The sequence below is a fragment of the Mesoplodon mirus genome (assembly GCF_964341445.2).
Source record: "Mesoplodon mirus genome assembly, chromosome: X".
Lineage (NCBI taxonomy): Eukaryota > Metazoa > Chordata > Mammalia > Artiodactyla > Ziphiidae > Mesoplodon > Mesoplodon mirus.
Window position 1 is genome coordinate 117,075,586 of NC_138981.1, and position 27,415 is coordinate 117,103,000.

The window sequence follows — 27,415 nt, forward strand, 5'->3', positions numbered from 1 at the left end:
TAGAGCTCATCTCACTTAGGACTGACCACGTTTCAAGTGCTGAATAGCCATGTGTGACTAGCTGCTGCCATCTTGGCAAAGATCTAGACCTCCACATTTTCAGGGACTGTCCCCTTTGGTCTGTGCTTCTACTTATTTTTCACCTTTTGTTGCTTCTCACTCTCAATACAGAAAATCCCACCAGGTCCTGTGACATGGATTGATCCCAGGCACTTGGCTGGGTGAACTGCAGTCTCTCACCCTCCTGCACACTGCAGAAGCCTTCCACAAAGACAGTATCGGGCTAGGGGAAGGGTAGGTGTGATCCTGACACAGGGATGGGGCGGGGCGGGGGGGCCTGGCTGAGGAAGCTGAACACGTCAAACGACTTACAGATGTCAGTGCCATACAGCAGCTATGGCGCCTGAGCCACCTGGGTTGTGATCTCCATCTTCCTGCGCCACCTCTCCCACCTTAGTGCAGCCACCTGCAAACTGCTGTTAGGACGCAGAGCTTGTGGTCATCGGCCGAGTTGTTGGCCTGAGCCCCTGGTCAGGCAGCTACTGGCCACAGAAAGGTTCAGAGGCAAATATAGCAATTTTTAGTTTTAAAAGTTTTGTCTTTTTGCTTTTTAATTGAACATCTTATGCACTTTATGTTTTCAGAAAATAATACATGTTCCCAAGTGGGTACAAAGTTTGGTGTTTATATAACAATTTTGTTCAGAAGTTATTGAAGGATGGGACCATAAAGATTAACATTTGAGTGAAGACCTTTTATTCATCCATTTATATAACAAATATTTATTGAGGGCCTATTATGTGCCTAGCATGGGAATTTTTATAAAGTACCTAGTTTAACTTTTTAATTCATAATAGTCCTCTGAAGGCAGGTACTATTTTAAATCTCCATTTTATAGACTATAGAACTGAGACTCATAGAGATAAAGTTACTTGCCCAAGGTCACAAATGTAAAGGATTATAAGTCTAGATTAGCTTGACTACAGAATCAAGGCTTCTAACACAGTCTCTTTAATACATCGTGTGAGTTTAGAATGGGAAGGAGTTATGGTGGGTGAATTGACCAAGAAGACTTTATAAGAGAGAGGCCTTTAGCTAGTCCTTGAAGGATGCTGAAGATAATTTGGATAGAAGGGGTAGAAGTGTGCAAGGCATTCTGGGAAAGCCTATAAACTGAGATAAAAGACCTGGCATTTAGGAATCTGGAGAGGAGCTAGAGAAAGGGCTTTTCAGGTAAGAGTGTACATGGTATATGTGGGGAACAGTGAATAGACTTGTCTGATTGAAACAAAACTTTTTTCATTTGTTTATTCATTCAGCAACAGGCAGTAAATGCACTCCACATGCCAGGTGTTAAGCCCTGGGGTATATAAAGGCCAAAAAGATTCAGTCTAGTACCCCAGACTTTAATTGTTTATATAGTATTGGTAGAAAGGTTAGAAAGATAGGTTGGGGCCAGATTTTGAATGGCTAAGGTATTTCTATTCACCATATTTTGCTTTAGAAACTTACTGTTTTTATACCACCAACCAAAGGTTTTTTGGTTTCACTCTAATCACATTAATTTTAGCTATGTATCTACATATGTGAGTTATATAAGCTTTAGTTGTGGGCTAGCTTGGGACCCTAGCCACATATATAGTTGTTTTTTTTTTTTGCAAGATGCATTCCTGATTTTCAGGCACCATAGTCCAATAATTGAATTGAGAATCAGAGAATTTTGGTGCTGGTTTGCTTCAAACTCATACTGTGACCTTGAGCAAGTTCATTTTCCCTTCTGGACTTCAGTTTCTGCATAGTAAAGTAAGGGAATGGAGCTGGATCAGTAGTTCTCAACCTATCAGATCGATGTCCTCTTTTAATTACAAATGTTTTATCATTCTCCCATTACTATTGTAAAATTATATTAATAGATACTAGATAATTAAACCTGTCTTACACATAGTTTCAATAGGCATCAATATAGCACCCTAACTATAATATAAAGGAGAAATAAAGATAAATTAGCTTTTAATAAAATAGTGTATGTTTCAGTATATATTTCAGTCATTGTCAGATGCATGCACCTATGTGTATAATCATTGTAAACATGACATCTGCGAATGCATATGGCTATGAGAATATTGTACATTGATGGCTCAAATACCACATCTTTCTAAAGGATGCCATGATTTTCTCAAATGTTGATCAATTTTGGTGAAGTTTCAAGCCAAACATAGTACCATTTTCCCTCAATTTACATGGTAGTCGCATTGCTGGGGGAAAAATCAATGTATATTAAAACTGTGTAAAAATACTTTATCTGTAAAATGAAGTTAGAATCTAGGTGCAGATAATCATAAGCAGTTTTTCACTCACATGAATGTTGGATGGGGCTTTTGGAAGTTCTTCTCAATTCTTTGTGTGGGTCTCCTGGTGCCAAGCAGGACGTCTGGCCTTCTATTCAATACTATGCTGCTAAATACCAGTAGCATCCCCACACCTTTTCATTATGCCCCCTAGAGGGTGCTGCTTCCCCTGTCGAAAACAGCTAGACTAAAAGAAGCTGTAGTTACCTGCCAGCTTGATTCTTTGATTCCCTGCCTGTATTTTTACCGAGTGAAACCCATCATGTGCTGTGTCCTGAATCAAGAATTCTCGTCTATATTTCTACATTTGCTTCTTGTGACTTCATTATAAATAGCATTAAAGACCTGCTTACCTTGTATGCATTTATGACAATTGCTATGTCTTATAAAAGATTTGAAACTCTGGGATGTAAAGATGCAGAATAATTCATTAATTTTAAATGGATTTAAAAAATGGTTTCCACCATTTAGTTATCTTTTTGCATTTGTCATTTTGTCTCAAATGTACCTTAGGATTTTAAAACGATTTATTTTCTTATGGAGGAGTAGTATGTGTTGTGGACTGTTATTTCCAGCAGATGGCAATGTTTGGTGCAAAGACTACTTGATTTAACAACTGCAGATTTTCTAGGCTCTCTTTGTATTTAAAAGCCAAACTTCATAGTGCATATTTGAAAGTTTCTCTCCTTTTTCTTACATTGTATTTTTTCTTCCAGTTTTATTGAGATATAATAGATACACAGCACTGTATGAGTTTAAGGTGTACAGCATAATGATTTGACTTATGTCACGAAATGATGACCACAATAAATTTAGTGAACATTCATCATCTCATATAGATACAAAATTAAAGAAATAGAAAAACAATGTTTTTTCCTTGTGATGAGAACTCTTGGGATTTACTTTCTTTAACAGCTTTCATATATAACATACAGTAGTGTCAATTCTATTTATCATGTTGTGCATTACATCCCTAGTACTTATTTATCTTATAACTGCAAGTTTATACCTTTTGACTGCTTTCACATAATTCTCCCTCTCCCCATTCTCTGCCTCTGGTAACCACAAATCTGATCTCTTTTTCTATGGGTTTATTTGTTTGTTTTTGAAGTATAATTGATCTACAACACTATGTTAGTTCCTGTTACACAATATAGTAATCCAATATTTCTATCCATTTTAAAATGATCACCATGATAAGTCTAGTTACCATCTGTCACCATACAAAGGTATTACATAATCATTTACTATGTTACTCACCCTGTACATTTCATACTCTTGATTCATTTATTTTGCAACTGGAAGTTTGTGCCTCTTAATTTCCCTCACTTATTTCACTCCTTTTTATTTATTTTATTTTTTGGCTGCATTGGGTCTTTGTTGCTGCATGCAGGCTTTCACTAGTTGTGGCGAGCGGGGGCTACTCTTTATTGTGGTGCTCGGGCTTCTCATTGCGGTGGCTTCTCTTGTTGCGGAGCACGGGCTCTAGGTGCGTCGGCTTCAGTAGTTGTGGCACGTGGGCTCAGTAGTTGCGGTACATGGGCTCAGCTGCTCCACAGCGTGTGGGATCTTCCCGGACCAGGGCTCGAACCCATGTCCCCTGCATTGGCAGGTGGATTATTTTTTTTTAATTTTTAAATTTTAATTAAACATATATATTTTAAAAATTTATTTATTTTATTTATTTATTTTTTTGGCTGTGTTGGGTCTTTGTTGCTCCGCGTGGGCTTTCTCTAGTTGGCGGTGAGTGGGAGCTACTCTTCGTTGTGGTGCACAGGCTTCTCATTGCGGTGGCTTCTCTTGTTGTGGAGCACAGGCTCTAGGCGCACGAGCTTCATTAGTTGTGGCACATGGGCTCAGTAGTTGTGGCTTTTGGGCTCTAGAACGCAGGCTCTGTAGTTGTGGTGCACGGGCTTAGTTGCTTCGCAGCATGTGGGATCTTCCTGGACCAGGGCTCGAACCCGTGTCCCCTGAATTGGCAGGCGGATTCTTAACCACTGTGCCACCAGGGAAGCCCCTTCACTCCTTTTTAAAAGACTTGATATGAGTTTACTTGCTTAAGGTGATGGACAGTCTGGTGAAGAGATGCATGCAATTCAAATTTTGAAAAATTAAGTCACATTTTAGTATACGAACAATATTTTAATAAAATGGCTAAGATGAATCCTTTCATACAATGAATATTTATCCCTGGATTTGTCAGTTCTATAAATTCAGATTTTCTTATAGGTTTTAAAAAATAGTTTATTTCAAAACAATTTCATACTACAGAAAAATTGCTAGAATAATACAAAGAACTCCCGTAGTTCTGTTAACCAGACATCCCAATTGTTAACATTTTACTTCATTTGCTCCATTGTTCACTCTTCTTTGTGTGTGTCCATTATCATTAGTCTTTCTGTGAATCTTTTGAGAGCTAGATGATGTCTCATTACCCCTATACCCTCCAGAGTATCTTTCCCTAAAACAAGGTCACCCTCCTATATAACTAGCATACAACCGTGCAAACCAGGAATCAGTATTGGCATTACATTACCATCTGATTCACATTCATCCATTCAGATTTCACCAGCTGGCCAACAATGTCACTTTTCTCCTTTCTGGTTCACTATCCTATCCAGGATTACATGTTATGTTTAGTTTCTGATCTCCTCCAATCTGGGCCAGTTCTTTAGTCTTTCCTTGTGTTTCATATTCTTGAAATTTTTAAAAAATATATTTATTTTTTATTTATTTATTTTTGGCTGTGTTGGATCTTCATTGCTGTGTGTGGCCTTTCTCTAGTTGTGGCAAGAGGAGGCTACTCATCGTTGCGGTGTGCGGGCTTCTCATTGTGGTGGCTTCTCTTGTTGCGGAGCACGGGCTCTAGGCACACAGGCTTCAGTAGTTGTGGCATGCCGGCTCAGTAGTTGTGGTTCGAGGGCTCTAGAGCACAGGCTTCAGTAGTTGTGTCACGTGGGCTCAGTAGTTGTGGCTCACAGGCTCTAGAGTGTAAGCTCAGTAGTTGCGGTGCATGGGCTTAGTTGCTCCACGGCATGTGGGATCTTCCCGGACCAGGGCTCGAACTCGTGTCCCCTGCCTTGGCAGGCAGATTCTTAACCACTGTGCCACCAGGGAAGTCCCTCTTGAAAATTTTGAAGAGTGCAGACCTTACAATCTGTAGGATGACCATCAACCTGGGTCTGTCTGATGGTTCTTCGTGACCAGGCTCAGGCCATGGATTCTGGACAGGAAGACCACAAAAGTGATAGCTTGCATCAGTAGACACATAATGTCAACCTGACCTTTCATGGATAATGTTAACTATGATCACCAGGTCATCAGGTGTCAACTAAAATCCATTGTTCAATTAAAACCCATCATTTCAGTTCTTTTTAAAGCAGTGTATATTGGCTTACTTCATACCCACCCCCAAAGTTCAGAAGAAACACTTAAAGTTACCTAATTTTAAATAATAAGTCATTTCAAACATAACTTGGTCAAACTGTACCAGTGTTTTCCTTTTGCTAAGAGCATGCCATTAATTTAAGGGGTAATAATACTGCATTAATGGTTTAAATGTTTACTGGGGATTATCATTTAAGATCATTTATTGGGGATATTTTATAAGAAAGCTATTGAAAGGTTGAGTTTGACTACACACCAGCAGAAACAGCTGGTGATTATATTTTCTTGTGTTTTATTCTGTACTGAGCACTACAGTATTAAAACAACTTTTATAAATTCGTTGCTAAAATATTTCAAAATACTTAACATACAAAAATGTAAAATATTAAAATATTCTATAAGAAATAATGACTGAAATTGAATACTGTTTTCTAATTAAACAAAATACCCTAATAATAAACCTATTTGCAGGAGGTGGATTTTGTGTGTTGCAGTGATGCAAGTTGTCTTTTAGTTCAAATGTTGAGTTCAATTTAAATAATAATATTGATAATACTTGTATGTGGTGAAGACTGCAAACCATATAGAAAATGTATAAGTAAGATCTCCCTTCCTTTACTACCCTCCCCCCAATTTCTATTCTCTTGCTCCAAAAGTATAACCATTATTATTTCTTCCAGAAAAATGTCTGCATCTACAAAATATGTATATAATTTTGTGGGGGGAATGGAATCTTGCTGTACATAACTTGTCTTACCATATACTCTTCATCTTTCTTTTTTGCTTAATGATATTTCATAGACATATTGTCACCTATAGATGCACATCATACTTTTTAATGGTTACGTAGTATTCCTTAGCATGGATTATCACAGTTTATTTATTCCCATTCTGTTGGGAATTTTTGGTTGTTTCTACGTTTTTAAATTTACAAACAAAACTACAGTGACATTACGTATACCTTTGTAAGCATGGTATGAAGTTGCAATTAAGATGAAAATGCAGTCTGGACAAAAGGAAATGAAGTATGGGGTGGATTTAGGGTTACAGAAAAATAGTAGCAAAAAGGTGCTATTTCTGGTGAACAGCAGTAAGCTAAAATTATTTTTTCCTAGTCCCTTTCTGAAATGAGGTAGAATATCAGTAAATAAAGAAATGATAAAATATCAGGCTAGATTGCATGATTCCATGAAGTTAGCAGTAAAGAAATAGAGAAAGTACAGGCAGAATAACTTTCTGTCTGTTTTAGGATTATAACCAGTAAAAAGTCAGTTAAAGTTTGGTCATGTGATTTTGTAATTTTGTTTTTAGGAAAACAAACATATCAAGTGGGGTTCTAGACGGGATTATATTTTGGAGTCCATGTCTCATACCAGCATTCAGTGGTTTAAGTAAGCACTTGATGAAATAAAGAATAAGTAGCTTCACAGTAGGAAATGTATACAAACACACACACACATACATACATATATGTATTTTAAAAATTATTTTGTCACCAGAGATGATCTTTTTTTCCTTTTAGTTTTATTGAGATATAATTGACATACGGTACTGTATAAGTTTAAAGTATGCAGCATAATGATTTGACTTACACTGATGACCACAATAAGTTTAGTGAACATCTATCATCTCCTATAGATACAAAATTAAAGAAATATAAAAAGATTTTTTCCTCGTGATGAAAACTCTTAGGATTTGCTGTTTAACAACTTTCATACATAATGTACAACAGTGTTAATTATATTAACCATGTTGTACATTATACCCCTAGTACTTCATCTTATAACTGCAAGTTTGTACCTTTTGACCACCTTCATCCAGTTCCCCCCACCCCGATCCGAGATGATCTTGAGTGACATTTTTTCTTCTCTGTGGCTAATTTCCCTTCTCCTTCCTCTCCTCCACCTCTCCACATATGCAAAGCAAAAGAAAAAAGGAAAATCTGTTTTAAATATACTAATGTTTATGCTGAAGGGAAGGAGAAGGCTGAGATGTTCTAGAGAGAAGATGTCTGCATGTAAAGAGTAGTCCATGCTGGGAAGTAGGCAGGATAGGACTGTGGCAGTGGACACTGTGCAAAAGATGGAATGAAAACAGGAGAGACACTTTCATTTGTGGGGTCAAAGTCTGAGCAAACTGGAGTGTAAGAGAAAGAAGTAACCAGATGGGGTGGAGGAAAGTCAGGATGTCATGAAAGACTGGGAAGAGAGCAGAGAAAGATGAAAAGATTAAATATGAGAAACCAAAACATTGCAAGTGGTCAAGGCAGGTCATATAGACGAGAGGACTGTGTTGAGATAATGTCTGTGAGTGAAGGTGGATTCATTCTCCACATATTCTTTTTCATCCCTATTAGGGTGCCAAGCACTAGGAGAGGCTCTCAGACATGGCGGTACATAAGGCCAACAGGCTTCTGCTCGCAGGAAGCTTATATTCTAGTGGATTCAGAGTGAAGGGACTTGATTCCTCAGGAATCTTCAACAGGACAGACCACAGAGTTAGGAGTCCTTCATGACTGTGGAAGGAGTAGTTTCAACATGAAATCAAAGGATGGACCAACTGAGAACATGATGATTGGGGCTGTCATAAAGCGCTGACAACGAGAGTAGGATCTTCAGTTAGTAACTTAGGAGACTGATCAGAGAAGCCGACGAGAAATAGGTGAACCTGTGTATGTAGTATTTTTTCCCCTGTTATCCTCATATCCTATAATAAACCAGCTTTGGATGGAAGAAGACTATAAAGGTAAAGATGAAAGTAAGGAAAGGTGTGATTCTATGAGTATGGTCTTCTGAGTTGATGATTTTCCTTATATGCCATTGGCTTTATTTTTTAAAAAAATTATTTTATTGAAGTATAGTTGATTTACAGTGCTGTTGCCTTTAAAGTGAGAATAGCACCCCCTTCTCCTCCTATTTCTGTCCTTATTCTTCCTTCTCCTCTACCTCCTTCTCCTCCTCATTATTATTATCATATTGTAGCTTTTCTAGAAAATCCTCTGTTTGGGCAATAGTCCAGGTCCCATTTTGTCACACCACCCAGAACTCTCTTCAGATAAACTTTATTTACTTATTATTTCTTTAAAGATTTACTTATTTATTTTATTTATTATTGGCTGCATAGTGTCTTGGTTGTGACACATGGGATCTTCATTGAGGCATGCGGAATCTTTTGTTGTGGTCTTCTGTCTAGTTGTGGCGTGCGGGTTTTCTCTTCTTTAGTTGTGGTGCATGGGCTCCAGAGTGCATAGGCTCTGTAGTTTGCGGCACACAGGCTCTCTAGTTGAGGCGCACGAGCTCAGTAGTTGTGGTGTGTGGGCTTAGTTGCTCCACGACATGTGGGATCTTAGTTCCCTGACCAGGGATGGAACCCGCATCCCCTGCATTGTAAGGTGGATTCTTTACCGCTGGACCACCAGGGAAGTCCCTGGATAAAATTTATTTAAATGCTTTCTTTAAAGGGGTTGTGAAAGGTAAGGGCGTCCAGATAGATTGTGGGGCTAATCTCTAGTAGTAATAATATTTATAATGTAACAATAAATGTACTTTAGCTTCTGTCTCGAGCTAATTTACTTATCACATTTAACAGACATTTTAGACATTATCTTAATGGCATTTTTCCAAAACAGTGCTGGCCTTTTCATAGATTCTGGTGAAACTTTTTTGATGTGTCTGGACTTGTCTGGGTGGTGGGATGGCAGAAGGTCTTGATTTTGATTTGGGCATAGATTTTAAGATTCAGTTTTGGAAACAGTATGTAAGAGCTGGTAGGTAAGTGGTCTATGGGGTCTTTACCCCGAAGCTTGATAAAGACTTGATAGAGTTAAAAGCCTTGGTCCATCAGCTAAGAAGTCAGTCAGTCAGTCATCAATTCAACATTGATTCCTGAACTTCCATTCTCAGTTTCATGTTCTGGAACTACGTCTGTGTTCCTGATCTTATTCATTTCTCCTTGTTTCTTTTTGAGAATGTACTCTTACAAAGTTCTAAAATAACCTTAAGAATAGTGTTGCTTCTATTGATTTATTTGTAATGCACTTTTGTGATAGGGCTTTTTAAAAAAAAATTATTTATTTGTTTTTGGCTGCGTTGGGTCTTCGTTGCTGTTCGTGGGCTTTCTCTAGTTGCGGCGAGCAGGGGCTACTCTTTGTTGCGGTGCGCAGGCTTCTCATTGCGGTGGCTTCTCTTGTTGTGGAGCATGGGCTCTAGGCACACGGGCGTCAGTAGTTGTGGCTCACGGGCTCTAGAGCACAGGCTCAGTAGTTGTGGTGCATGGGCTTAGTTGCTCCGTGGCATGTGGAAATCTTCCCGGACCAGGGCTCGAACCCGTGTCTCCTGCATTGGCAGGTGGATTCTTAACCACTGCGCCACCAGGGAAGCCCCTTGTGATAGAGCCTTAAGTTCATTTAATATATTGATGTATTCAGCCTTTGATCCACATTTAACCTTAGAAAACTGATCGACATAATGATAATTTGAATGTCTTTCTTTTACGTGTGCACACATTTTCTTTTTAGTATTCAAATAAGAAACTTGAGATTTAACTTCTCTTTTTCCTTCTTTATGTTTTCTAGTATTATGAATTCCATTGTTATTGCTGTCTTCTTATCTGGAATGGTGGCTATGATCATATTAAGGACTCTCCATAAAGGTATTATCAGATATAATCAGATGAGTTTTCCCGTAAGTAAAAATGCACATATTTGATTCAGCAAATATTTGAGTGCCTGCTTGCCCAGTTCTCAATGTTATATTTCTACTTAGAGTATAACACCTTGAATACAATGCATTTTGATGTCTAGTAATTTTGCATATTATGCTGAATCAAAGTACAGAGTGTTGTGTTGATTCTTAAAAAGTACAGGTAAGTTTATTAGAGAGTTATTTGCTATCAACTCTTTGGTTATATTCCTTTTCATGTTTCTGACCTTTCAAAATATCATTATTTAAGATTTTCATTAATTTGCAGCATGAGATAAATATACGAAACACTGCAAAATACTACAATTTAGGGTAAATTTAGTTTTATCAATTTATACTGTTTTGACTCATAGTCATTTGTGTATTGATGAACTTTTAATTTCTATAGAATTGGTTGAATCTTTTTTTAAAATTTTTATTTATTTATTTTTGGCTGCGTTGGTCTCTGTTACTGCACACGGGCTTTCTCTAGTTGTGGCAAGTGGGGGCTACTCTTTGTTGCGGTGCACGGGCTTCTCATTGCAGTGGCTTCTCTTGTTGTGAAGCACGGGCTCTAGGCGTGCAGGCTTCAGGAGTTGTGGCACACGGGCTTAGTTGCTCTGCAGCATGTGGGATCTTCCCGGACCAGGGATTGAACCCTTGTCCCCTGCATTGACAGGCGGATTCTTAAGCACTGCACCACCAGGAAGTCCCTTGGTTGGATCTTTTATGTAGGTTAAATTGTGTTGCTTTCTTCATGAAAATCAAGCCAGTTGTGTCCTTTATGTAATTAACACAGTCCCTCCAATGCAAAACTTAAAGTAAGGGAATAGCTCATTTGTATGGCAGGGTCACATACCTGCCAGAGACCTACTCTATCCAAAATGAGCCATTGGTTTCCAGCTAGTCTGTCTCTAGAGGAAAATTCATTTTTCTCTAACTTTCAGAGCTCTTGTAACTTTCTGTCCTAGTAACTCCTGTGTTTATTAAAGACTTTCTCATATGCAGGAAGATGCCCAGAAGGAATTTGGTTGGAAGCTGGTTCATGGGGATGTATTCAGACCTCCAAGGAGTGGAATGTTGCTGTCAGTTTTCCTGAGTCAAGAACACAAGTTTTGATTATGATATTTATTACTTTATGTGAGTAATCTCAGATCAATATGTGTCTTCTTCAACAGTCTTAGTGAGCTGCTAACACATGTTAAACTTTGATTCATATGTACAAAAGAACTTTGAAAATTCTACCCTAAAGTTTAAGGAAATGTGTGTTTTATAGTACTTATATTTCTTTCTTCTCAAATTAAGGATATGAGTCTGAATATGTTCCTATATAAAGGAACTTTCATAGCTTCTTCAGTTTTGAGTAATTTATAGTAATGTCCAATACACTTGTTCCTTGCTTTGCAAGGTAGATGCGTTCTTGAAAATCAGCATGTGGGTAGAATCATATTTTAAATGAACTCAGGGAGTTATAATTCAAAGACTAGCATTTTGAAATGCTATGGCAAGCCTGAGTGCTGGTCTTTAAATGTATAAGCGCAATGGCATCGTTAGTAGGCTTACAGTGGCTGATGAACCCTGGCTGCCTTCATTTATCAACTAAAAATGGAGTTTGTCAGTTTTTGATAACCAGAGTGCTGATTTTCACAAACAAAGCTGCTGTAAATAAATGGCTTATTAGCTGTTTCAGATGTCAGTGATAATTTCAAAATTTAGCTCTTAAGGTTATATTTTCCTGAGACCAAGTCTCACTGTGATTTTTCCCCCTTACCTTGAATAAAAGGAAACAGAAGGAAATTTTTGTGGGAAAAATGATTTGCTGTTTATGCAGTGACTACTGGAGTAGGGAAGGGGAAGATCTTTTGTTTAATTTTGATTTAAAGAGTGAGATTAAAGGCTAAATTGAAAACATATCATTTGCCTTGTATGGGAAATCAGACTTTTTCACTAAGAAAAAATTGTCAAAAAAATTAGCTAAGAGAATAACATCAGAGAATTTCCTTGTATGCTGTTTCATAAAAATATCTTCAGAAGGTTGTCTTTATTATAAAGTCCTATGTGCTTTTGAGGCCATTATTGTCACTGGTTTGATATTTCTCTTTTGTGCCTTTAGTTCTGACCTGTCTTGGTTTCCTTTCCCCTGTCAAACGAGGTGCTTTAATGACCAGTGCTATTCTGTTATGGGTCCTTCTGGGAACCTCTGCTGGATACGTATCTGCTAAGATGTATATGAGTAAGCATTGCAACTGTTATTATTCCAGTAAGTTGGTGTGTTAGAAATTAAAAAGCTGTAAAATTAAAAATTCAGGGCTTCCCTTGTGGTGCAGTGGTAGAGAGTCTGCCTGCCGATGCAGGGGACACAGGTTCGTGCCCTGATCTGGGAAGATCCCACATGCCGCGAAGCGGCTGGACCCGTGAGCCATGGCTGATGAGCCTGCGTGTCCAGAGCCTGTGCTCCGCAACGGGAGAGGCCACAACAGAGAGAGGCCCGCGTAACGCAAAAAAAAAAAAAAAAAAAAAAAAAAAAAAAAAAATTCAAAAATTGCATGGGGAATTTTAGCTGACCTAGCAAAATGTAGTTGTGTGTTAGTTACTATAAAGTATTTGTAAAGTGGACTAAATCCAGTTGCTCCAGTAACTCTTCTGTCCTTTACTTCCTCAGCATTTAGAGGTATTAAGTGGAAGACAAATTTTTTGCTGACGGCACTACTGTGTCCTGGGTTAGTATCTCACGTTCTCTTTTCTCTACGCAATTATACTCTTTCTTATACTTTTTAAAAAAATAACTTTATTTATTTATTTATTTATTTATTTATTTATTTATTTATGAGTTGGGTCTTCGTTGCTGCACCCAGGCTTTCTCTAGTTGTGGTGAGTGGGAGCTACTCTTTGTTGCGGTGCATGGGCTTCTCATTGTGGGGGCTTCTCTAGTTGTGGAGCGTGGGCTCTATGCATGTGGGCTTCAGTAGTTGTGGCACGCGGGCTTCAGTAGTTGTGGCTCGTGGGCTCTAGAGCGCAGGCTCCGTACTTGTGGTGCACAGGCTTAGTTGCTCCACGGCATGTGGGATCTTCCTTGACCAGGGCTCGAATCCGTGTCCCCTGCATTGGCAGGCAGATTCTTAACCACAGTGCCACCAGGGAAGCCTCTTTCTTATACTTTATCTTGGAAAAATCATTTTACATGATAATGAAGAGTAGAAAGGAGTTGAATGACCACTGTGTTTTCTGTGGCTGCAGCATTCTTTTTCTGGTGTATCTGCATTCTTTTCATCTTTTTGTACATCTTAACCCCTAGTACAAAGAGATGGCGATGGTGCTGCGGTATTCCATTTTGATCTTTTTTTTGAAGCAGGTTTCATAAATGCTCATCTCAGTTATGCATCTTGCCTTATATATCACGTTAGAGTGGCAATTTATACACTACATTGTGTTATTTTCCTCGTCCTTGCCTTCAGTGATTATTTCTTCATGTCTCACCTAGTTACTGCAGTGTCATTAGTGCTACAGTCCCCAGGCACAGTCATGGTCAGAGTGGGAGTCGGGGTGGTGCTGCACAGTGGCCATAATGGGAGCTCATCCAGTCCCCTAATTATAGAGATGTGGAATCAGCGTGTTCAAGGTCACACAAGAAGTCAGTCATGAAGCCCAGGCTGTATATAACGGAACTCACCCCTTACATCCTGTCCAGCGCTCTTCCCATAATACCTCACTGATAAGGTGCTGACTTGCTTTAGGTTTTATCTCCAAATTCTTTCTTTTTTTTTTTTTTTTTTTTTTTTTGCGGTATGCAGGCCTCTCACTGTTGTGGCCTCTCCCGTTGCAGAGCACAGGCTCCGGACGCGCAGGCTCAGCGGCCATGGCTCACGGGCCTAGCCGTTCTGCGGCATGTGGGATCTTCCCAGACCGGGGCATGAACCCGTGTCCCCTGCATAGGCAGGCAGACTCTCAACCACTGCGCCACCAGGGAAGCCCTCTCCAAATTCTTTAATATGTTTTGTCTTAGTCAGCTTGGGCTGCCATAACAAAATACCATAGACTGAGTGGCTTAAACAACAGACATTTATTTTCTCATGGTTCTGGAGACTGGGAAGCCCAAGATCAGGGCATCAACAGGGTCAGGTCCTGGTGAGTGCTCTCTTCCTGGTTGCTGCTAGCTGCCTTCTTGCTGTGTCCTCACATGGCAAGGGAAAAGAGAGAGAGAGAGCGAACTCTTTGGTGTCTCTCCTTATAAGGGCACTGATGCCATCATGAAGACCGCACCCTCATGACCTCATCTAAACCTTATTACTCCCTAAAGGCCCCATTTCCAAATACCATCACATTAGGGATTAGGGTTTCAACATATGAATTTTGGGGGATACAATTCAGTCCATAGCAAGTTCCATTAAAAAAATTATTCCCTTGATATGTTCTGAAGGACAAGTTTTTTTTTTTTTAAGGAAAAAGTAGTGGATTATATCTTAACTGTTATGTGGTACTTTAATTTTCTTTTGTTGTAAAATTCCCATGTCCTTGATGCTAGAGTGTGTCACAATAGTGGAAGTCCTATAATGAAACTTATACATAGTAAATTCAGTTATATTATATACTAATTAGTGACAAAATGAGAACAAATGCTCTGTGACTGAGTATAATGCCATAAACAATTCAGTGCAGTGACAGATGATATATTCAGTAGACTCATAATCTTTTATCTACATGTGGCTTGTTTTCTCCTAAACTCCAGGGGAAAAGGTAATATAATTGAAAAGATTGAACATTATAAGTTTGCACATCAAATACATGTACTGCAGTTTTTGACTTATTTAAAATAAGGACAATGCACTCCCCTCCCCCTTACCACCTTGAATACAGCCATCTGCTTTTTCTATAACTCTTTTCAAGGGAACTAGAATGGGTGGTCTTTCCTGAGGTGAATGCTTTAATATATTTATGTAAGAATGCAATGTGGTTGACAATATTTCAGATATTTGTTGCTTCAAGTTCAAGACTCAGATGAATCTGAAATTGAATAACTTTGGCAACAAAGTGCCATTGTGCTAAAGTCATTATACTGGATTGTCATGCAAGGGATATTGCAAGCAAGAACTAGTCAATAAACCATGTACTATTCTCTTCATTATTTAGTTACTCATTCAACATATTTATTGTGTTTTTAAAAAATTTTGTCTTGTTTTTGTTTTTTACTATATTTAATGCATTATGCTAGGCACTGTAGAGGAAATAAATGTAAATCTCCCCTGAAACTGCCTTCGTGGCTTCAGATAAATAATAATGGCCCATTTTTCATCAGACAGATGTTCCATCTTATTGTAAAAAGAAGTTACGTCATTGAAATAGAAAATGTAAAAGAATTAGAATATGCTGTGTCACTAAGCTTGATTAGCTAAACTGAACAATTAATGTCTGAAAAGCATTAGCATTTGCAATGCACTATGAGTTGTTTTTATCATGTTTTCTATGGGATCAATTTTGAAGAATGTTTTACACAGAAAAATTTAAAAGTTAGAGTAGGAATCCATAATAACATGGCTCAGGGTTACATGGGCTATGAAATGATGCAGTGGCAAACCACTTCTGTGAAAATAATTTTTTTTTTTAATTTGAAAAGCAACTGTTAACAGTGGTTGTCTCCTGGGTGGCTGGGGGACAAGAGTGAGAAGGAGACTATTTTATACTTATTTTTCACTGTTTCTCTGTTTCTTTTTACTTTTCACATTGTGTACCATATGCATGCATTACCTATTTTAAAATAATTTCATTATAAACAACAATAACAACAACTCATAACCATATTTTGAAGTGGAGAGGTAGCATTAGAGGCTACTGGCATAGGCTTTAGAGTCAGACACACACACACACATGCACCCTATGCTCTATACACATAGGGGTCCATTTCCCAATTCTGCCCCTTTCTAATTAATGAGGCCTTGAGTAGGTTGTGAATAATGCTGCAATGAACATGGGAGTGCAGCTATCCCTTTGAGATCCTGTTTTCATTTCCTTTATATATATACCCAGAAGTGGGATGGCTGGATCATATGGTAATTCTATTTTAAAAATTTTGGGAAACCTCCATACTGTTTTCCTTAGTGCCTGTACCAATTTAGATTCCCACCAAGAGTGCACGAGTGTTCCTTTTTCTCCACATCCTCGCCAACACTTCTTATCTTTTTGGTGATAGCCATTCTGACAGGTGTGAGGTGATATCTCACTGTGGTTTTGATTTGCATTTCCCTGATGATTAGTGATGTTGAGCGTCTTTTCATGTGTCTGTTGGCCATCTGTATGTCTTCTTTGGAAAAGTGTGTATTCAGGTCCTCTGCCCATTTGTCAACCAGATTGTTCTTTTGCTATTGAGTTGTGTGAGTTCTTTATATACTTTGGATGTTAACTCCTTATCACATATATGATTTGCAAATATTTTCTCACATTCTGTAAGTTGTCTTTCCATTTTATTGATTGTTTCTTTTGCTGTGCAGAAAGTTTTTAGTTAGATGTAGTTCTGCTTCTTAAGTTTTGCTTTTGTTGCTTGTGCTTTTGGTGTCATATCCAAAAAATTGCTGTGAAGACCAGTGTCAAGGAGTTTTGACCCTATGTTTTCTTCTAGGAGTTTATGGTTTCAGGTCTTATTTTTAAGCCTTTAATCCATTTTGAGTTAATTTTTGTGAGTGGTATAAGATAGGGATCCAATTTTATTCTTCTGAATGTGGTTATTCAGTTTCTCAACATCACTTATCGATTTCTTGGCTCCCTTGTCAAATACTAGTTGACAGTATATGCAGGGATTTATGTCTGGGCTCTTGATCCTGTTCTATTAGTCTGTGTGTCTATTTTTATATCAGTACCATACTATTTTGATTACCATAGCTTTGTAGTATAGTCTGAAATCAGGAAATGTGATGCCTCCAGTTTTATTCTTCTCTCTCAGGATTGCTTTGGCTATTCGGGGTCTTTTGTAGTCCCATACAAATTTTACGGTTGCTCTTTCTATCTCTGTGAAAAATGCCACTGGAATTTTTCAGCTGCTAATCTACTAATCTAATTTCTGTCTCTATGGACTTGCCTCTTCTGGACATTTCATATAAATGGAATCATAAAAAGTGTGGCCTCTTGTGTCTGCCTTCTTTCACTTAGCATAATGTTTTCAGAGTTCATCCATGTTATAGCATGTATCACTACTTCATTCCTTTTATGATTGAACAGTATTCCATTGTATCAATATACCACTTTTTGTTTACCCATTCATAAGTTGATGGTCATTTGGGCTGTTTTCACCTTTTGGATAATATACATAGTGTTGCTATGAACATTTGTATGTGATGTTTTGAGTGAAAATATGCTTCCAATTCTACTGGGTAGATACTGGGTATATACCTGGGAGTAGAATTACTGGGTCATATGGTCACTATGCTTACTATTTTGAGAGACCGCCGGCCTATTTTCAAAAGTTGTTGTACAATTTTACATTCCCACCAGCAAAGTATGAGGGTTCCAATTTCTCTACACCCTCATCAGCACTTGTTACTGTTTTTGCTTATAGCCATCCTAATTATTATGAAGTGATCTTTCATTGTAGTTTTGATTTACATTTTTTGATGACTAATGATATTGAGCATCTTTTCATGTGCCTATTGGTCATTTGCATATCTTCTTTAGAAATATGTCTATTCAAATCCTTTGCCCATTTTTAAATTGGATTATTTTTCTTTTTATTGTTGAATTGTAAGAGTTCTGTATATATTTTGGTTACTAGTTGCTTATCAGGTATATGATTTGTAAATATTTTCTTCCATTCTGTGAATTGTCTTCTCAATTTCTTGATAGTGTTCTTTGAAGTGCAAAACTAAAATTTTGATGACATTCACTTTATTTACTTTTTCTTTGGTTGCTTGTGCTTTAGGTGTCATATTTTAGAAGCCTAATCCAAGGTCATTAAAATTTATGCTTGGGCTTCCCTGGTGGCTCAGTGGTTGAGAGTCCGCCTGCCGATGCAGGGGACACGGGTTCGTGCCCTGGTCCGGGAAGATCCCACATGCTGCAGAGCAGCTGGGCCTGTGAACCATGGCCACTGAGCCTGTGCATCCGGAGCCTGTGCTCGGCAACGGGAGAGGCCACAACAGTGAGAGGCCCGTGTACTGCAAAAAAAGAAAAAAAAATTATGCTTATGTTTTCTTATAAAAGTCTTCTAGTTTTACATCTTAAATATAGGTCTTTGATCCATTTTGAGTTAATTTTTATATATGTTTGAGGTAGGGATATAACTTCATTCTTTTGTACATGATTATCCAGTTGTCCTGACATTATTTGTTGAAAAGACTCTTTTGCTCCAATTGATTTGTCTTGATTCCCTTATTGAAAATGAAGTGTCCATAAATCTGTGGGTTTATTTCTGAACGTTCACTCCTATTCCATTAGTCTATATGTCTATCCTTAGACCAGTATCCGTAGTCTTTTTTTCTTTTTTTATAAGTTTGTTGCTCCTTTTTGTGTACTTGTAATCTCTGAGATTATCTCTAATCTATTTATTTATTTTTGGCTGTGTTGGGTCTTAGTTGTGGCACGCGGGGTCTTTTGTTGTGGTGTGCAGGCTCTTCATTGTGGTGTATGGGCTTCTCTCTAGCTGTGGCACGTGGCCTCCAGAGCGCATGGGCTCTGTAGTTGTGGCACGTGGGCTCTCTCGTTGTGGCACACAGGCTCAGTAGTTGCGGTGCATGGGCATAGATCCTGCGGGATCTTAGTCCCCCAACCAGCGATCGAACCCGCGTCCCCTGCATTGGAAGGTGGATTCTTAACCACTGGACCACCAGGGAATCCCACCCATAGTCTTGATTTTAGTCTGTAGCTTTTAATAAATTTTGAAATTAGGAAGTGGAAGTCCTCCAGCTTTGTTCTTTTTCAAGATAATTTTGGCTCTTCTGGAACTTTGCATTTCCATATGAGTTTTAGGAAGGGCTTTTCAATTTCTTCAAAAAGCTAACTGGGATTTTGACAAGATTGCATGGAATCTGTAGATCAATTTGGGGGATATTGCCATCTTAACAATATTAAGTCTTCCAATTCATGAATATAGGATGTCTTTCCATTTATTTGGTCTTCTTTAATTCCTTTCAATTACATTATACTTTGGGTGATTTCAGATCTGTTAAACTTATTGAGACTTGTGTTATGGACTAACATATGGTCTATCCTGGAGAACGTTCCATGTACACTTGAGAAGAATGTGTATTCTGCTGTCAATGGGTGGAGTGTTCTATAGATGTCTGTTATGTCTAGGAGGTTTACAGTGTTGTTAAAGTCTTTCATTTTTCTTGTTGATCTTCTGTCTAGTTGTTCTATCCATTATTGAAAGTGTTTATTCAAGTCTCCAGCTATCATTGTTGAATTGTCTGTTTCTTCCTTCAGTTCTGTCAGTTTTTGCTTCATATATTTTTGGGGCTCTGCTGTTAGGTACATATATGTTTACAATTGTTATATATTCTTGGTAGATTGATACTTTTATTGTTATAAAAGTCCTTCTTTACCTCTCATAATGCTTTTTGTCTTAAAGTCTATTTTGTCTGTTAGAAGTATAGCCACTCTAGCTCTCTTTTGGTTACTGTTTGCATGATATATCTGTATACAGTTGACCCTAGAACAACATGGGGGCTAGGGGCCCTGACCGCCTGCACAGTCAAAAATCTGTGTATAACTTTAGAGTCAGCCCTCTCTATCCACGATTCTGCATCCACGGATTCAACCAATAGCAGATTGTGTAGCACTGTAGTATGTATTTATTGGAAAAAAATCCATGTATGAGTGGACCCGTGCAGTTCAAACCCATTTTGTTCAAGTGTCAACTGTATGTAAAATCCTTTCACTTTCAATCTGTTTGTGTCTCTGAATCAAAATTGTGTCTCTTGTAGACATCATATATTTATTTGGATCATTTTTTGGGGGGGTCCCTTTTGCCAACCTGTGCCTTTTAATTGGAATATTTCATCCATGTACATTTAATGAAATTATTGATAAGGTAGGATTTACATCTGATATACTGCTATTTTCTTTCTATAAATTTTAGGTCTTTTTTGTCCCTTCATTACTGCCCTCTATTGTGTTAAATAGATATTTTTAGTGTGCTATTTTTATTCCCTTGTCCTTTCTTTTACTATTATTTTGAGTTTGTTTTTAGTGGTTACGTTATGGGTTACAATTAATGTCTCAATTTATAGCAATCTAGTTCAGATTAGTACCAACTTAATTTCAGTATTATTAAAAATATTATATGCTCGTATATAGCTCCTTTCCCTCCTCCCTCCTTTGTGCTGTTATTGTCATACAAATTATATCTTAATGCTTTGTATGCTCATCAACACAGATTTATAATTACTGCATTATGCAGCTGTCTTTTAAATTTGATAGCCAAAAAAGGAGTTTTAAATAATATTTACTAATATTATTTACTAATATTATTACCTTTCTAATCTTAGGCTTCTTCATCTGCAGTATGGAAATAATAGTATTATCTACTTCATATGGTTGTTATGAAGATTAAATGGGATAATGTATTCAAGCATTTGGAACAGTGCGTAGCACATAATAAGTGCTTAATAAATGGTAGCTGTGGTTATTAGCTACTGTTTTCTTCTATTATCATGCCTTTGCTCAAGCTATTCCATCAATTTGTAATTCCTTCGTACCAATTTTCTAATGACAAATTTCTGTTCATTCTTTAATTTCTATCTCAAATACTACCACCTTCATGTTTTGAAATTGTACAATGTCTATTACCATTATTACAACACTTACAATAGTATTCCTTAGATTGGAGTTATTTGTGATATGTCTTATCTCTCATTTTACATTCCAAGACTCATGAGGGTGAGTACTATGTCTTACTCATTTCTGTATCTTTCACAGTGTGTAGTCCAGTGCCTTATATGAAGTATGAGTGCCTTATAGAGAGTAAGTGCTCAGTAAATGACTGAATCATGAATAATTTAAAATGCAAGACAGATTCACTTTCCTAGTTCTGTTAGTAGAACTGAATGCAGTTTAAAAGCAATAAACCAGGCATGATACAAAGAACGTGTTTCCCTCAAGAGTTTTAGGGGCTCTCTTAGGTACATGAGAGAGAGAATCATAAGGTACTGGGATTCTTATTTCTTAAAATGTGGTAGGTTACCAGAGAATTTCAGTGCCTTGTGGTATATACATGGACAATGTAAAAACGGATTTGATATTGAGCTGCATGAGTTGCTTGTATGTTTTGAAGATTAATCCTTTGCCAGTTGCTTCATTTGCAAATATTTTCTCCCATTCTGAGGGTTGTCTTTTCATCTTGTTTATGGTTTCCTTTGCTGTGCAAAAGCTTTTAAGTTTCATTAGGTCCCATTTGTTTATTTTTGTTTTTATTTCCATTTCTCTAGGAGGTGGGTCCAAAAGGATCTTGCTGTGATTTATGTCATAGAGTGTTCTGCCTATGTTTTCCTCTAAGAGTTTGATGGTGTCTCCCCTTACATTTAGGTCTTTAATCCATTTTGAGTTTATTTTTGTGTATAGTGTTAAGGAGTGTTCTAATTTCATTCTTTTGCATGTAGCTGTCCAGTTTTCCCAGCATCACTTATTGAAGAGGCTGTCTTTTCTCCACTGTATATTCCTGCCTTCTTTATCAAAGATAAGGTGACCATATGTGCATGGGTTTATCTCTGGGCTTTCTATCCTGTTCCGTTGCTCTATATTTCTGTTTTTGTGCCAGTACCAAACTATCTTGATTATTGTAGCTTTGTAGTATAGTCTGAAGTCAGGGAGCCTGATTCCTCCAGCTCCGTTTTTCTTTCTCAAGATTGCTTTGGCTATTCGGGGTCTTTTGTGTTTCCATACAAATTGTGCAATTTTTTGTTCTAGTTCTGTGAAAAATGCCATTGGTAGTTTGATAGGGATTGCATTGACTCTGTAGATTGCTTTGGGTAGTAGAATCATTTTCACAATGTTGATTCTTCCAATCCAAGAACATGGTATATCTCTCCATCTATTTGTATTATCTTTAATTTCTTTCATCAGTGTCTTATAATTTTCTGCATACAGGTCTTTTGTCTCCTTAGGTAGGTTTATTCCTAGATATTTTATTCTTTTTGTTGCAGTGGTAAATGGGAGTGTTTTCTTAATTTCACTTTCAGATTTTTCATCATTAGTGTATAGGAATGGAATAGATTTCTGTGCATTAATTTTGTATCCTGCTACTTTACCAAATTCACTGATTAGCTCTAGTAGTTTTCTGGTAGCATCATTAGGATTTTCTATGTATAGTATCATGTCATCTGCAGACAGTGACAGCTTTACTTATTCTTTTCCAATTTGGATTCCTTTTATTTCTTTTTCTTCGCTGATTGCTGTGGCTGAAACTTCCAAAACTATGTTGACTAATAGTGGAGAGAGTGGGCAACCTTGTCTTGTTCCTGAACCCAATCCAAAAATAGGCAGAAGACCTAAATAGACATTTCTCCAAAGAAGATATACAGATTGCCAACAAACACATGGAAGAATGCTCAACATCATTAATCATCAGAGAAATGCAAATCAAAACTACAATGAGATATCATCTCACACCAGTCAGAATGGCTGTCAACAAAAAATCTACAAACAATAAATGCTGGAGAGGGTGTGGAGAAAAGGGAACCCTCTTGCACTGTTGGTGGGAATGTAAATTGATACAGCCACTATGGACAACAGTATGGAGGTTCCTTAAAAAACTACAAATAGAACTACCATATGACCCAGCAATCCCACTATTGGGCATATACCCTGAGAAAACCATAATTCAAAAAGAGTCATGTACCAAAATGTTCATTGCAGCTCTACTTACAATAGCCAGGACATGGAAGCAACCTAAGTGTCCATCCACAAATGAATGGATAAAGAAGATGTGGCACATATATACAATGGAATATTACTCACCTATAAAAAGGAATGAAACTGAGTTATTTGTAGTGAGGTGGATGGACCTAGAGACTGTCATACAGAGTGAAGTGAGTCAGAAAGAGAAAAACAAATACTGTATGCTAACACATATATATGGAATCTAAAAAAAAAAAAGAAAAAGAAATGGTCAGAAGAACCTAGGGGCAAGACGGGAGTGAAGATGCAGACCTACTAGAGAATGGACTTGAGGACATGGGGAGGGGGAAGGTTAAGCTGGGACAAAGTAAGAGAGTGGCATGGACATATATACACTACCAAATGTAAAAGAGATAGCTAGTGGGAAGCAGCCGCATAGCACAGGGAGATCAGCTCAGTGCTTTGTGACCACCTAGAGGGGTGGGATAGGGAGGGTGGGAGGGAGGGAGGGAGATGCAAGAGGGAAGAGATATGGGGACATATGTATATGTATAACTGATTCACTTTGTTATAAAGCAGAAACTAGCACACCATTGTAAAGCAATTATACTCCAATAAAGATGTAAAAAAATGGATTTGAATTTAATTGGAGAAGCAGTTAAACTAATGAACATACATTTCCTAAGAGAAATTGAAGAAAGTAAAATTATTTATTTATTTTTTACAATAAATTTACTTATTTTTGGCTGCATTTGGTGTTTGTTGCTGCACGTGGGCTTTCTCTCTAGTTGTGGCGAGTGGGGACTACTCTTTGTTGCGGTGCACGGGCTTCTCATTGCGGTGACTTCCCTTGTTGCAGAGCACGGGCTCTAGGCGTGCAGGCTTCAGTAGTTGTGGCATTCAGACTCAGTAGTTGTGGCTCGTGTGCTCTAGAGCACAGGCTCAGTAGTTGTGGCGCATGGGCTTAGTTGCTCTGTGGCATGTGGGATCTTCCTGGAGCAAGGTTCGAACACATGTCCTCTGCACTGGCAGGCGGATTCTTAGCCACTGTGCCACCAGGGAGGCCCCTAAAATTATTAAATGATGTCCTTTTCCTGCATGTAATCCCTAAAGCGGTAGGTAGAAAAGGGAAAGACTCAGCAGAGGTTGATTGGCATGTACTCAAATTTTAAAATTAGAAGAAGAAAGTTTGAATTCCAGCACTCAGTATTAGGTGAGTGACTTTGGTTAAGTCCTATAACCTTTCTGATTGTCCATTTGCTTACTTGTGATGCTTGTGTCACAGAGTCATTTAGAGAAGTAAATGAACTAATGGGTTGTGAAATTGTTTTGTGAGCTACAAAGCATTTTTGGTCACTCTTTTCTTTTGTGTTCCTACTGTTCTATGTCTATCATCTGCTATAGCATTTCCTATGTTGTAATTTATTTGTTTATCTCTGTCTCCCACTAGACTGAGCTTTTTCAGAGCAAGGATTTTTGTTTTATTTATCTTGGAACACTAGGGCCGAGCGCATAGGTACTCAATAAATGTTTAATGAATGTGTGAATAAATGTTTCGAGTAGGAGGTGGATCCAGGTTTCCTTTTAAGTTTAATTTTAGTTTTGCTGTTTAAGATTCCATGAAAAGGTCTAGAAATAATTAGAGTTTGACAAAGGAATTCATACTTAGAGTATAAAAACATGAAATTGAAGGGCAGTTACAGAATCGTTAAACACATATCAACATTCTAGAGTGTACTTTCAAAAGGGAAATTGTTGAGACGGGTTAATTGAGTTTATGTATAAGAAGGGAGTTTATGATTTGTCAAGTGAGAAGTAATTTTTCTGGCCACAGAAAGATAAGAGCTGAAATGAATCTCTCCAAAGCTAGGAAATGTGGCAGAGGAATATCGTGGCTAAACAAATTCATTACAGCAGAAAGGTATTAAAAAACATTTTAAGAAGTATGGTTAAGTCATGGGAAACTAGACTCCCTTACTGAGATGCCAGAAACTGATGAGACATAAGGTGGAGCTTTTGTTGTTGTTTGAAAGGACTGGAAACTACATCTCCAACAGGAGCAAAGTATGAATAGATATGTTTACTGAAAAAAGTGTTGATAGAAGAGACCATGAACACAAGGGGGAAAGGTGGAGTAGAAGTAGTAAAATGAAAGAACAAATGACTGAAGTTGGTTTAGAAAGGACCAAATCACTTATAATGAGAGAGGGGGAAGCATCCAAAGCAGTGATCCTAAGTAAGAAATTGAAAATAGATCGTAAATATGAAGGCAGCCTTAAAATCCTAAAATTAGAATGGACCTTGAGAGAATTTACAACTGAAGAACAAAACCAGAGATTCTCTAAACAGTAGACCTCAAAGCCTAACCTGGTTCAGCATGAAGTGGCTGTCACCACATTCCCTGGCTCTGATCTTTGACAAAATGTTTGGGGGAGGAGAAGATAGACGTGACTGGTCAAGTTGGTTCCTACCATAGAGACTTTATTATAGCACAGTGGAATGGCGAAAGCTTGCTCTTAAAAAGTCACACACATCTGACTAAGAATCCCAGCTCTACCTCTTATCAGCTGTTCAATCTTCAGCAGATTACTTAATATCCCTAAAATACATTCAGAAAGAACTCTGTCTATCCACATAACTTCTGTTTTTCATATACCTGGGTTGATCATTAATTTTCCTTTTTTTCCTGTTCTTCATTTCTTTCTTTCTTTTTTTAAACACTGCTTTCTAAGACATTTCATCAGCTTTATCTTCCAACCCTTTTATTAAGGTTTAAAATCCTCTTGTCATTTTTTAAAAATTGAAGTATAGTTGATTTACAATGTTGTGTTAATTTCAGGTGTACAGCACAGTGATTCAGTTATACATATATATATATATATATATATATATATATATATATTCTTTTTCAGATTCTTTTCCATATAGGTTATTACAAAATATTGAGTATAGTTCCCTGTGTTATACAGTAGGTCCTTGTTGGTTATCTATTTTATATATAGCAGTGTGTATATGTTAATCCCAAACTCCTGATTTATTCCCACCCCCTTTCCCCTTTGGTAACCATAAGTTTGTTTTCTATGTCTGTGAGTCTCTTCCTGTTTTGTAAATAAGTTCATTTGTATTTTTTTTTAGATTCCACATATAAGCACCTATTGTCACATTTTTAATTCCTAAGACCTCTTCTATTTTCTCAAAAGTCCTTTAAAATTTCCTCTTCTTGTCTCATGGCGGCAAAGTCTTCTTTAATTTCTCTGAAGATCATATATTTTCTTGGTAAAGTTTTCTTCTGAGCTTCAGGGATCTTCTCTAAGGGAGTAGCCCTCCCATCTAATGTGGAGGTCTTCAAGGGGAGTTGTTTGGCTCTGCAGGTCTATCAGCATCTCAGGCTGACTTTCAACCAATCCTCCTGGTGTTAGCCAGTCGTTCACCCCTACTTGTAGAGGTACCTGGCACTACAAATTCCTGAACCTTTTTGGAGCTCTGTGGTATAAAATATATATTTTTAAATATTTATTTATTTATTTATTTTTGGCTGCGTTGGGTCTTCATTGCAGCATGCGGGATTTTTCGTTGAGGCACACGGGCTTAGTTGCCCCACAGCATGTGGGATCTTAGTTCCCTGACCAGGGATCGAACCCGCGTCCTCAGCATTGGGAGGTAGACTCTTAACCACTGGGCCATGAGGGAAGTCCCTTGTGGTATAAATTGAGTTGCCTCTCAGCTTTCCCTACTGATGACTTCGGATACAGTTTCCCACTTTCTACTAACTTGGTTACTATTTGTCTGTCTGCTATCTGGTTTCCAAAATTTGCTGTTAATGTCTTCTCCCCTGTATCCCCCATCCTTTTGTATTTATGCCTTTTAAAAATTCCTTTGCTATAATTTTATCAGGGTTTTGAGGAGGGAGCAGAGCTAAATGTGTGAGTTCAATCTGCCATCTTTATCCTAAAGTCTTTTAATTCTTCACGTCTTTTGTATCCTTCAGGTCTTTTATATCCATCCTTTACATTTTAACCATCAGCACATTGTACAGATTCTTAACACTTTAGTCTCCTTGCCTCTAGTATCTCCTCCCTTAGATTTGTCCTTCGAAATGCTGTAGGTTCACCTTCCTGGAAAACTGCGCTGTGTACCTCACAGCTTTGAGTGTAAAAACCCTTCAGTTGCTTCCTGATGCTGACA

General features: G+C 37.8%; 1 pseudogene across 1 annotated transcript in view; it reads left to right on the forward strand.

The window, feature by feature from the left end:
- Positions 1–27,415, forward strand: part of LOC309796300 (transmembrane 9 superfamily member 2-like) — a 99,031-nt pseudogene that overhangs the window by 42,967 nt on the left and 28,649 nt on the right. Inside the window, exons 8-12 of the transcript in view lie at positions 7,047–7,126; positions 10,309–10,417; positions 11,423–11,554; positions 12,528–12,647; positions 13,077–13,134. The product of the transcript in view is annotated as a transmembrane 9 superfamily member 2-like (transcript). The remainder of the gene's footprint in view (positions 1–7,046; positions 7,127–10,308; positions 10,418–11,422; positions 11,555–12,527; positions 12,648–13,076; positions 13,135–27,415) is intronic.